We start from the raw sequence: 8,909 nt of genomic DNA, 5'->3' as shown, positions 1-8,909 counted from the left end.
CAGGGATCAAACTCATGCCCCCTGCAGTGGAAGCACAGAGTCTTAACCACTGGACCACCAGGGAAGTCCCTGTGGTCATTTTTTTAATGGCCACACCAGAAAACAAATAGAGTGTGCATTACCATCTGACTTATTTACCTTGTTTATTCTCTCCCCACTGGGATGTAAAATCCATGAAGGTAAGGATTTTTGTTTGTCTTGTCCACTCCTGCAACACCATGGACTAGCACAGAGATTGTCATTAGTAGGTGCTCAATAAATATTGGTTGAATCAATTAATTCATTAATTTTGAAAACGTAGAGTGAGCACTTTCTTTATATCAATGCACTGCGTGGACAGAGAGGGTGTCTAAGGCATTGATGCTGCCCTTGGTGAGCTCCCATCCTAAGAGGACAATTACAAAATACAGACAAAAATAACTAGACAAGTTTGCATGAAATGAGTCTGGAGGACAAGGCTCTGGAGATTTAGAGATAGGGCAGTGAGGGTTAGGCGATGAGGGAACACTTTAAGGAGGAAACTGGATTTCAGCTAAGCCTTGACAGGTTGAATTATGTCCCCGCCCCACCAAAGATGTTGGAGTCCTGACTCCAGGGACCTGTAAATGTGATCTTATTTGGAAACAGGATCTTTGCAGATGCTCAAATTAAGTTGTGATCATTAGAGTGGACACTAATCCAATATGACCGATGTCTTTATTAAAAAAAAGGGGAAACTTGGACACAGACACATACAGAGGGCAGATGATGTAAAGACATGGAGAACATTATCTACAAGGCAAGGAATGCATGAGACTACAAGAAGCTAGGAGAGAGGCCTGGGACAGATTCTCATAGCCCTCACAAGGAACCAACCCAACCTACACCTTGATTTTGAACTTCTACATTCCAGAACTGTGGGACAATACATCTGTTGTTTAAGCCACTCAGTTTGTAGAACTTTGTTCTAGTCATCCCTAGCAAACTACTACAGATGGGTGAAATTCAGATATGTGGAAGAGAGAGGTTGAGCATTCAAGGTGAGGGAGCAGACTGGGCAAAGGTAAGGAGGTAGGAAACCACTGGGCTTACACAGAGAAGAAAGCACAGGTTAGTTTTATGGGGCTGTGGCATGCAGTATTATAGGGTGCTGCATCTCTAGGACACCTAACCCAGACATTTTAACCTTGCATCTCTAGGACACTTAACCTCCTTCTCAGTTCCAGACACATATCTCTTCTCCTGAAAGAGGGGATATTTGAGTTAGGTGTTAAAGGATGAACAGGAGTTCACCAGGGAGAGAGGGGGAGGGAATTCTGGGTAAAGGGGGCAGTGCTTGTGCAGAGATGAAAATTGAAGGTCTGGGATGTTGTCCTAGAAGCACTGGGGAGCCCTGGGAGAACTGAGCAGAGGATGAGCTCTGGGTGTAGAAAGACCTGGGACCACATGGGGGACAGGCCAGAGGGGAAATCTGGAGGCCTGGGAGGAGGATGGGGTAAGAGCCTGAACTGAGGCTGTAGCCATGGGGATGGAGAGAAAGGCTTGGGCAGAGATGGCAGCCAGAGGGCCCAGCTGTGGGAGAGGTGCAAGGAGGAGAGAGGCAGTGATGATGGTGCCTCTGTTATCTAACCTAGACAACTGGATGTACGGAGAAGCCATTTACCAAGAGAGAAAATACAGGTATTAGAGCAGGTTTGGCAGGAAAGATAATGAGTCTTGTTTTAGGGTAAGTGCACAGAACATTTATGAGAGACTTCCTTCCAGGATGTCTGACACCAAGAGGTGTGGAATTTAAAGAGTTAATCCCTCTGCTATTTGGAAAAGAAAGGGCTTGGCTGGAGTGTCTTTCTCTCTTGCCCCTCCTTTATGTCTCCGGGAATAAACGTATGTCAGATAACCTAGTCAAGAAAGCACCTGGCACTCAGTAAATAATCATTAGATGGTAATTAAGTGTGTATTTTTTTTAATGTAATGAGTGGAATGGTTGGATTTTTTTCTCATTCTTGCCACTTCTTTATTTCTTCTTCTCTTCACCCGCAGTGGGAAGGCAGTTGTCTGGCATAATAACACATTTGTGTAATCTTAAGAAAGGCAGTCACTTCTGCAAGAGACAGGTTGATTTCCCTGTAGATACTTCTAGAACTTTCCACGAAAGGGAAATGTTGCATGTCTGTGCTGCCAACATGGTAGCAACCAGCCTCATGTGGCTGTTGAGCATTTGAAATATGGCTAGGAGGACTAAGGAACTGACTTTTCAAACTTATTTAATTTTAATTCATTTAAACTTAAACAGACTTATGTGACTACTGGCGACCATGTTGGGCAAAGTGGTCCTAAAACTAAACCTACTCCCCAGGAAGTGTAAAGAAATACCCTGCTTTCCTCAAAGACACAGACAGCCTCAAGGACTTCTGAGGTGGCAGTGGAGGGGAGATAAGAGAGATAGAAGAATAACAAAGAGGGACAGATTGGGAATTTTCTATGTGGATGACAGGAGTGTGAATTGAATCAGTCAAATAAAAAAGGCACACATCCCTCCTGGAACTCAGAAAGAAAAAGACAAAAAAACCCAGTTCAAATATGGGCGAAAGATCTGAACAGACACTTCATGAAGGAGAAAATACAGATGGCCAATAAGCTCCTGGAGAAATGGTCAACATCATTCGTCATCAGGGAAGTGCAAATTGAAACTGTAATGAGGTACAACCCATCTGCCATGATGGTTGATATTAAAATAACTGACAGTGTTAAATGTTGGTGAGGAGGTGGAGCAACCAGAATGCTCATTCACTGATGGTGGAAATGTAAACGGCAGGCAGAGTAATATCCCCCAAAGATGTCCACATCCTGATCCCTAGGACCTGTGAACATTACCTTACGTGGCAAAAGGGACTTGGCAGATATGGTTAAATTCAGGATCTTGAGTTGGGGAGAGTATCCTGGATTATCCAGGTGGGTCCTGAATGTCATCACAAGGGTCTTAGTAAGAGGGAGGGAGGAGCGTCAGGGTCAGAGAGGAAGATGGAAGCAGAGGTTGGAGTGATGAGGCCAGGAGCCGAGGAATGAAGGCAGCCTTGAGAAGGGTTGGAAATTAAAGTTCCAGATCTGTGCTGCTGACATGGTAGCCACAAGCCTTGTGTGGCTATTGAGCGTTTGCAATATGGCTAGCGACACTAAGGAACCGAATTTTCAATCTTATTTCATTTTAATTCATTTAAGCTTAAACAGACTCATGTGACTAGTGGGCCACCATACTGGGCGGTATGATCCTAAAACTCAGTCTAAGGGATGGATTAGAGCCTCCAGAAGAGACACAATTCCTCTGACACCTTGATTTTAGACCTGTAAGACCCATTTCAGACATCTGAGCTCCAGAACTAAATAATTTGTGCTGTTTTAAGCTACTAAGATTGTGGCAATTTGTCATAGCAGCAATAGGAAGCTAATACAGCCACTTCAGGAAAAGATGTGGCATTTTCTTAGACGTTAAACCCACATCCACTCTGTGACTAAGAAATTCCATTCTAGGGACTTCCCTGGTGGCACAGTGGTTAAGAGTCTGCCTGCCAATGCAGGGGACATGGGTTTGAGCCCTGGTCCGGGAAGATCCCACATGCCGCGGAGCGACTAAGCCCGTGCGCCACAACTACTGAGCCTGCGTGCCTGGAGCCCGTGCTCTGGAACAAGAGAAGCCACCACAATGAGAAGCCCGCACACCACAACGAAGAGTAGCTACCGCTCACCGCAACTAGAGAAAGCCCGCACGTAGCAACAGACCCAATGCAGCCAAAATTAAATAAATAAATAAAAATTAAAAAAAAAAAAAAAAAAGAAAGAAATTCCATTCTAGAGAAATAAAAACATGTACCCAAAGAAAAGACTGGTAAAAGAATATTTTGGGGGGGGGGTAAATTCTATAATAATTTTATTTATTTTTTTATGGGTATCTTTTTTTAAACATCTTTATTGGCGTATAATTGCTTTACAATGGTGTGTTAGTTTCTGCTTTATAACAAAGTGAATCAGCTATACATATACATATATCCTCATATCTCCTCCCTCTTGCGTCTCCCTCCCACCCTCCCTATCCCACCCCTCTAGGTGGTCCCAAAGCACCGAGCTGATCTCCCTGTGCTGAGCAGCTGTATTGATAGCAGCTTTATTCATAATAACCCCAAACTGGAAATATGTGTCCAATAGCAGGAGAAGGGATCAACAAATGTGTACGTCCATACAGTGGGATACCACACACTGATAAAAAGGAAGAGACTACGGATTCCTACAACAACATGGATGAATATTAAAAGCACTTTGCGGAGTGAAGGAAACCAGACACAAAACATAACCAGCTGGAGGTTTCTGTTCATGAAAAGGTCTAGAACAGATAAAACTTAATCTATGGTGATAAAAATCAGAGCAGTAGTTGCCTGGGGTCGGGTGAGGGGCGGGGTGGAGTCAGGAATTGACAGGGAAGGAGCATGTGATAACTTCCCGGGGCATGAAAATGTTCTCTATATTTTCATAGTTGGGTATATATTTGTCAAAACGTATCGAACGGTATCTTTAGGACTTGTGCGTTTTGCTGTATATACATTTTACCTCAAAGAAAGAACCATTGAAGAAATAACAAACTCTAGCTGATAATGTGTGTGACGAAGTGTGTAGGATGAACTGGACTGATGTCTGCAAATTATTTTAGCGAATGGGCAGACTGCCATGTTTCTCAACTTCAGCGTTATTAACACTTGGGGCCAGAGAATGCTTCGTTGTGGGGAACCGTCCTGTGGGTTGCAGGATGCTAATAAGATTCTCTCCCACACACACAGGTTGCGACAATAAAAAAAAAAAAGGCTTCCAGACAATGCCAGATGTCCCCCCAGGAGCAAAGTTGCTCCTGGTTCAGAACCACTGAGCTAGAGCGAAGGAAAAAGGGATACATTTGTAATAAAGCACATACAGTAAAATGGTACAACTGTGGGATCTAACTGTGTGCTCATTGCACACCTGTTTTCAATGTTTCTACGTGCTTGAAATGTTTCATAATAAAAATTAGGGAACAATGCACGTGCCCTACGATCTACCAGGACTAGTACTAGTATCCACTAGGGAGAAACAATTGCTCTGTATTCATAAGGAGACATATATGAGAACATTCACCATTCCCCCATTTCCTTCTTTATAATAGCAAAACGCTGGAGACAATCTAAGGGGTTCTATCAATGTAAATGTCCGTCAACCCCATCAACTGGGGACTGTGTAAAATAAGCTGCGATGCATTTGTGTTACGGAATTCTGTGCTGCGTTTTTTTTTTTTTTTTTGAATGAGAAAGACATGAATGGACTGACACAGAGAAATTTTTAGGACATATGATCAAATGTAGCGCTGCCTGTAGAGCTAGGCGACAGAAACTACAAAAGGGGCAAGGGAATTTCAGGGGTGATGGATCTGCCCTGTATTTTGATCGCGGCGGTGGTTACACCACTGTCAGCATTTGTCAAAACTTCACAGACTGTCCACTAGAAAGAATGAATTTTACCTAGGAAAACTATACATATATCTATGATATGATTATACATTTGTCTATAAATTATACCTCATAAACGCAACTTAATTTTTCTGAGAAAGAGTCCGTAGGTTTTATCAGATGCTGAAGGGATCCACGACAAAGGAAGGCTTGTCTGGTGTGCAAAGGTGAGCTCACGTGGGTGAGGTGTGGGCATTGCCTGAATCACCTGTCACAGTGGGAATGGAAGAAAGGAAAAGAAGGACATTCCAAGGAGAGGTCCTTGCATGGGCTCAGGCTGGGGCTCAGAGGTGGGTCCTGGGACAGGTGTGCCCCCAGGAGGCTGGAATGCAGGGGAGGGGGAGATGAGGAGGCAGGAGGCAAGTTGAAACCAGATGGGGACTCTTGGCATATATAGTTTCCACCCTGTCACCAGGCTATTGTCATATACAGCCTGCTATATATTCATTAATGATACATCTGCCTTACCTGCCCCCCCAGCCTGCATTTCATTCAGGTTGGCAGATGGTTCTGGAGGCCCGAGGGACACCGGCCGCTGTGTCGGGCTCCGAGGAGCCCGAGAGGAACCGACCCTGGTCCCTGTCCTTGAGGAGTTTCCAGCCCAGCGGGGGGAGATAGACAGCTGAGTGCCCTCACCTGGGAAGAGGCTATACTGGAAGGACACCAGGCGTTGGATGACAGAGCAGGAATTGCCCCTTGATCTGGGGCAAGTTGCTTCACCTCTCTGAGCCTAATACCCAAGACAGTTTTATATTGCTGCATAACAAAAAGTTTAGTGACTTAAAATAACATCTATTTATCATTTCACAGTTTCTGTGGGTCAGGAAACTCATAAAATTACATAGTAAACTTTTTGTGAATACACACCAAAATATTACCGGGGGTACATCTGGCTAGGGAAATGAGATGGAGGATGCTGGTCTATAAAGGTACCTGCAGACATTATTCCAATCCAGTGTGATCAGAGTATCAACAAGAGAGTGAGAAAACTCCTGTGGGGCATGGGGTGGAGTGAGACCAGGAAGCCCCCTACACACTCTGAGCACAGAGGGGGCCTTGAGAAGTTGACCTGGAGTTTCCTGGGGTGAAGAGATGGAGAGAAGGAGTAATGAGCAGAAGGCACAACATGTGCAAAGGTTATGGAGGCATGAAAGATCACTTATCCATCCAACCATCCAACCATCCATCCATCCTTCCATCATCAGTCCTTCTGTCCATTTGTCCAGCTGTTCCACCATTTATGCATGAATTGATTCTTCCATCCATCTGCCCACTTATTTATTCATGGTGTATAGCTCCATGCATTCATTTATTAATCCATCCATTCAAACAAACATCTCTGCCCTCATTCATTCATTTATTCCACCAGTTACACAACCATCCATTCATGTGTTTATTCATCAGTATCCACGGTCATATGATATTTCCACTCCAAATGTCACCTCCTCAGGGAGCCTTTCCTGACCCCCTTTTTGAAAGAACATACCCAACCCCTTCCCTCTCTTACCTTCCATTGCTATTTCTTTGTAGCGCTTACCCTGACTTGTCACTGTGCTCTGTAATTATGTGTTCACTTGTTTGGTGTCTGTGTTCACCACCCAGAAAGTATTTGTTGAGGATCTACAGAGTTCCAGGCTCTGTTGTAGGCACTGGGAACACAGCAGGGGACAAGACAGACAAAAATCCCCACCCACACAGAGCTGACATTCTAGTCGGGGGCTTCAGACAATAAACAGTAAGTGTAGTAAGTAAATTACTGGCAGGTTGGAGAATGCTGAGTGCTGTGGTCAAAGAAAATGCAGAACAGGTGAGGGGTATCAGGGGTCCAGAGGAGAGGTTGCTCAGAGAAGTCCTCATGGAGGAGGTGGTATTTAAGTAAAGACTGGAAGGAGATGAGGGAGCCAAGTGGTTTTCTAAGGGAAGTGCATTCTAGTAGAGAGAGAATGGCACGTGCAAAAGTCCTGAGGCAGGGCTGAGCCCTGTGTGTTTGAGAAGCATTGAGGAGGCCAGCATGGCTGGAGCAAAGTAATCAAGGGGGAGAGGGTGGGAGCTGTGGATAGAGAGGGGACAAAGAGGGCCTGTTGGTATAGGGCCCGTGGGACCTGGTGAGGACTTTGCTTTAACTTTGAGACTGGACCCAGAGGTGGGCCCTGAGCAGAGGAGGGATAAGATCTAACTTAGATGTGAACAGCTTTCCTCTGCCTGCCATATAGGAGTAGATTAATATCTGAATTCTCTGAGGGCTGAGACTACATCTTTGTTCACTCCATCTCCTCGGCTTCCGGAACAGGGGTCTGCAAACTACAGCCCACAGGCTAAATGCTCCCACTTCCTGTTTGTATAAATAAAGTTTTATTGAAACAAACCCACACCCATTCATTTACATATTGTCTATGGCTGCTTTCCTTCTCTGCCACCAAGTAGAGTAGTTACAGCAGAGACCATCTGGCTCTCAAAGCTGAAAATATTTACTGTTTGGCTTTTACAGAAAACGTGGGCAGACCCCTGGTCAGGAACAAGCCCTGGCACATAGTAGGCACTCAGTAAATATTTGTTGTCGCATAACTGAGCCTGTCACTCATCTGTGACCCACACAAGGCTGCCAGATGACTCTTGTCTCAAAGCCAGTTCCAGTCACATGCAGGAAAACAACAGCCCAGGGACCAAAAATAAAATACTGGAACCAATCACATCTTTGCCACAGAGGAATTGCCCAGGCAGGAATACAGTCAGGACCCACAGAGAAACTTAACACACTCTTTGTCCCTTTCTTTTTCTCTATTAAGACTTGGGGCTCCTTAACCCCTGCCAGGCATGGAAACTGCTCCCCCATTTTTTTCACACTTAAAAAATCCCCCTAACCCTCTTCCATAGAGAAGCCCCCTCCCTGACTCTCCTGTCTCCTCCCGTCTCAGCTCCAACGTTTCGTTTCTGTATATGAACTTAGCTCCCTGCTATTTTTTCCCCACACTTGCGCTGCCCATTACTAAGCTTCTGGACAACAAGGTAGTTATGAGTTACGAATAATGGGGCTGTTTCAGCTGGAAGGAATCCCGCTGGGAACTGAGAAAGCTCCCACACTCCTATTTCCTTTTCTTCTTATACACATTTATCCCAGTATTCTATCCATCCCCATTTTCCGAGTTCCCTCTCTACTGCAGTTTATCCTGCACCCTCGGGACCCAGAGAGGAATCAGACCTGGTCCCTCATAGCCAAGGACTCACAATTTAGTGGAGACAATCCCAGTGCCTGGGGTGAAGAGGTGGATGCATGGTGGGGATGCCTTGACCGTCAAGGGAATGAGTTTGAAGTTTTATCCTGAGGACCCTGTCTGGCAGACTTGGATGGAGGCCAGATGGAGGGCTCTGAGGCAGCAAAGTGTCTCCTTCTGACCTGGTTTCCTG

This window comes from Phocoena sinus, chromosome 19 (genome assembly GCF_008692025.1).
Source record: "Phocoena sinus isolate mPhoSin1 chromosome 19, mPhoSin1.pri, whole genome shotgun sequence".
NCBI lineage: Eukaryota > Metazoa > Chordata > Mammalia > Artiodactyla > Phocoenidae > Phocoena > Phocoena sinus.
The sequence above is the reverse complement of the archived record's forward strand: the minus strand, read 5'-3'. Positions refer to the sequence as shown.